Consider the following 5,005-nt stretch of genomic DNA (forward strand, 5'->3'; position numbering starts at 1 on the left):
TGAATGGAAATCCAAATGTAAATTTTCATTAAAAAAATGCAGACACAGTAAAAAAATGGCATTTTAATTGGAGAGTTTAATCCATTTATATTCAAAATTATACCAATAAACATGATTTACAATTTTTTGTTTGTTTTGTAGCAATCCTGTAATTTCCCCCATCCCCATCACATGAAAAGTACCTGTTTTGGTTTGGTTTTTGGATAGTGAAACTACAATTTATTTCTGCTTTTCTTTTATCCATATTTTAAAATTGATTTGTCTTTGACGAATAGATTATATTCTACAACGTAGTAGAACTGATACTTCCTTAACATTAGGAACATACAAAATTTTGTTTTGTAGTAATACTTTGACAATTATTTTTGTTGAAATCACAAAATACACATTTATAAATTTTTATATACAATACTGATAATTTCTAGGGAGATTTCAACGCTGCTTTGACATCCCAAAGGCAGGCAGTTCATACCCGCTATCTACAGTGAGAGGAAAAGATGAGAAATCTCTTGTGCTGTTTATAGCCTCTGAAAACCTGCTGGAGAATTTGCTATGGGTCTATTTCAACTCAATGGTGTATACAATCACAACCACCCAAAATTTCTAGTCATTTTAACTCATATATTTAAATTCTATTAGTCAGAGTTATTGTACGTAAGGTTGCTATGAGTTACAGACAACTCAGTGACACAAAACAACTACAAGTCACAAAGCATGCATTTAAACACCAGAGGTACAAAATGCTGCTTCATTTTATCCTTTGTTTGGTTGTGGTTGTTAGGTGCTCTGAAGTATGACTTATAGCACCTCTATGAACAACATATCTGAACCCTGTCCTATCCTGTTCTCCTACATTCTTGGGCCATTGCTACAGTCATTGTGACAATTCATCTGGTTGACGGTCCTCCTCTCCTTCACTAAACCTCCACTTTCCAAGAATGATGTTTTTCCAAGGAATTGTTGCTGTTAGGTGCTGTATAGTTTACTACGACTCAAGGTCACTAACATAGTGAACAACAGGTCCGAACTCTGTCCTATCCTGTGTCAACCTTACACTTTCTGACACACTGGACCCCCACTGTTGAGTTTCTGTGTCAAGACACCTGGTTGAAGGCATTCCAAGCAATAGCTGCTCGTAATAACATATTCAAAGTATGTGAAACAAAACATTGCCATCTTTGTCTCTAAGGATCACTTGGACTGAATTTTCTCTAAGACATATCTGTTTGTTCTACTGACAGTCCATGCGGCACCATTCTCTAACACTGTGACTGAAAGGCATTGATTTTTATTCTGTCACCTTTATTTCTTGTCCAGCTCTCAATAGCATGTGACTGACAAGTCTATGGCCTGAATCAGGTGCACCTTAGTCTACAAACTGTCATCATTACTTCTAAGTCCTTTTGAGAAGTCCCTGAGAGCAGATTTCTCATGTGCAATATGTGGTCTCTTGAACGCTGGTACCAAGAGCGTTGACTGTGGATCTAAGTAAAATGAAATTGTTGACATTTTAATTCTTTTGTCTATTATGAAGTTGCCTCAGCCCCATGGTGAAGATTTTTCTTTTCTTGATTTTGAGAGGTAATTCCATACTAAAAGTTGTAGTCTTTGATCATTTCATTGGTTTTTTTTTAACTGTGTATGAATTGTTTAATTGAAAACAAATTTACTCAGTCAAATTTCCCCTAAAATGTGTAAGAATTGCTGGGTAGAAAATGGAATAAGTAAAAACCTCTTTATGGTATTCTCCACTTTCCTCCAAGATCCATCTGATCTCAGTGATTTTACGCATTTAGTTAATTTTTCACGGATCTTTATTTCTTCATATGACTGCATATTAGTCCACACTGGCAAAATCTCAAAAACTGTATTTCTTGATGCACAAATTTAGTGGTAACAAAATCCCAATGCTTTGGCTTATCTGGAAAGGGTAAAATTTCTGAAGAACTCTTGAGAAATATGGGATTTTAAGTTGAGCATTTGCTTATTTTCTTATTTTTGACTAATTAAATAAAAAGGGAAGTTCTAATTTAGCATTTTTCAAGCTGAATGAACTGAAAACCAAATTCAAATCTTGAGTTGCAGTTCTTAGAGTAATATTTAAGGAAATGTCATATGATAAATAGTGAATGGTAAAGATAGAAGAAAGTCTAGCTGCACTGAATACACTGGCAATAAATCAGTTTCTAGTGAAGAGCGGTGATGTCACTCTGGAGACTAAAGTGCACCTGATACAGGTTATAGTATTTGCAATTACTTGCTATGTATCAGAAATCTGGACAATGACTAGGGAGGTTAGAAGGTGAATTGATGCCTTTGAGCTGTGGTGCTGGAGAAGAGCATTGAATATACCATGGACTGCTAGGAGAACAAACGGGTTCGTCCTAGAGAGGGTGAGACCAGGCTGCTCTTTGGAGTCAAGGATTCTGAAGCTTTGTCTGACATAGTTTAGACATGTCTCAAAGCAGGACCAGTCCTTAGAGACCTCATACTTGGGAGGGTGGAAGGACAGAGCAAGAGATGAAAAACCTCAATGAGATGAATTGAGTCGCAGGAGACTCAATGGCACCTAACAACAACAGGAATAAATAGGATACCAAATGGTATGTTTCAAATGACAGATGTAGCCCTAAAAGTGCTCACAAGTCTATGGTAGCACATTTGGAGGATAGTTGACTAGCCAACTGACTAGAAGAGCCCTTTATTTGTTCCCATATTAAAGAAAGGTAATTCAAAAGAATATGGAAATTATTAAACAATAGAGGGTGAAATATTTCTCCTTGAAGGCTAAGATTTTTATATTCTATCTCACATACTTAGGGCACATGGTCAGGAGAGAGCCGTCCTTGGAGAACAGCATCATGCCCAGAAGGGTGGAAGAACAACACAGGAGAGGAAGACCGAGGATGATACGTATTGATACAGTAACTGGGACAATGGGGGTTGGTGTTTCAGAATTAGAGAAACTAGCTCTGAACTTTTTCAAATCTTCTGTACATACGGTTGCTATGAGTCATAGGTGATTTGATGACACATAACAACAACATAATAAGCAAAATGCTATTGATGTCACTGTGTCAGTTATAATTTCATCTTGATAACTTTCCTCTTTCACCTGTTGTTGCTGTAGGTACATGGAGTCTTGCATGTCCCATAGTGACACTATGAACAATAGATCTGAGTTCTTTCCCATTCTATGTCATCCTTACGATCTCTGATACACCAGAGCCCATTGCAGCAGTCACTACGTCAATCCTTCTGATTGAGGCTCTTCCTCTCTTTCACCAATTTTCTGCTTTTCTGTTCTAAGGACTCCTGACCTTTCCTGAGAACACTCTCAAAATATGTGAGGCAGAGTCTCACCATGAATCCTGACTGCTTTTCATCCAAGACGTATTAGTTAATTCTTCTAGCAGCCTACGATATATTCAGTACTCATTATGGGCAACACAATTCAATTTAATAAGTAAGTGTGAAGGAAAATTGGTGTCTTTGAGCTATGGTGTTAGTTAAGCTCATTGTTGGAGTCATTGCACTTGTCCTTTTCATTGAGGTCTTGCTTTCATGTTAGTAAATTAAAAATTTAAAAATATATAATATAAATAAGTGCAAAATTTACATAATTTCATAGATTTATCATTATTTGCAATTTTTAAATATTCATTATATTTTTTCCAGGTCAAATTTTATAAGCACTGAATGCACTTTATAGTTTTAATGCCAAAGACAAAGTGAACAAATAAATAAAGGGAAGTACAGCATAAGGTGAAATAGACTAGGAATTAAATGGTGGCATATTTTGCTTCTGCCTCTTTAGACAAACATTACAATATTTTATAAAGATAATAAAATGTTACCAGATTTGCCAGTGTTCCCATACATATAAATATCCTATACGCTCTTACTGCTCAAATTGCCTCCTATGATACACAGAAACATGTTCATGTTGATTATTTTAAATTGTGTTTCAGGAGCTGCTGCACTAACCTTTGCAGTTTGTATTTTATGGAGTACTTACACACCTGGAAGAATCAGATTCCAGATGCCAAAATTCCATGTCAGTAAAAAACCAAGCAGTTCCAGAGAAGTCTTCAATAGAAAAAAAAATTTTAAAGCCTTAAAAAGTATCAGCAGGAAAGTATTTTTAGAACACATTATTTGAAACTTCAAGTGTTCTGTAAATAAACAAGTAGGGAAATGTTGCCACCCACAGAGTACATAAAATACCAGATGACTATTTCCAATTTATCTTGTGTCTTTCCTTCTGTGCGTCTTAATTTATCACCTTTCAAATCTGCTTAAGCTATGCTTTTGCAACCTTTCTTTTCTCATTTGATCCTTACTCAGTACATTGAGGTAAATTGTGCATTGTCAACACTAGCCACATTTTATGTTTAAAGAAACTAAAACCGTAAGATTTTAAACGGCTTGCCCTAGTGCTAGAAGAATAAAAAAGCAGAGATCATGTTCATTTTCCAGTGTCATCTCAACTGCAACATCTCCATATAAATAAGTAACAAATGAGACCGCATTTTATTTGAACAATATGCATGAAATAGTTTAAATACTTTAATACGTACCATTAGTTTTATCCATTGATTTAATCCTTTAATCTGTCCATAAGATGTTATAGATGAATCTATGGAAAATTATTTTTTTTATATCCTTAATAGTTTACTTATTTCTTTAGGATTGCTTTCTTCCAAAACATGGCCTTATTCAATTAAAGATGAGCAGCTCATCAACTTAGTCTTTAGCTTTAATTATTCAGTACATCAAGAGCAAGTAAAGTGTAAATCATGATACCAATGTAACAGAGCTAGCTAATGTTAAGGAGCTGTGACTAATGATCAGTCTTTCCATCCATCGCTGAGTTTAGGGCTGCAGCAATTGGGTTGATTGATAAAGTTGAAAATCTTCCCTTCTCACTACTTTACCATACCATACATCCTTCTCCAGGCATTTGTCCTTACTGAAAACATCTCAAAGAATATGAAAGCATCAA

This window comes from Elephantulus edwardii, unplaced genomic scaffold (genome assembly GCF_000299155.1).
Source record: "Elephantulus edwardii isolate Elephantulus edwardi_28Jun2011 unplaced genomic scaffold, EleEdw1.0 scaffold00300, whole genome shotgun sequence".
Taxonomy (NCBI): Eukaryota; Metazoa; Chordata; class Mammalia; order Macroscelidea; family Macroscelididae; genus Elephantulus; species Elephantulus edwardii.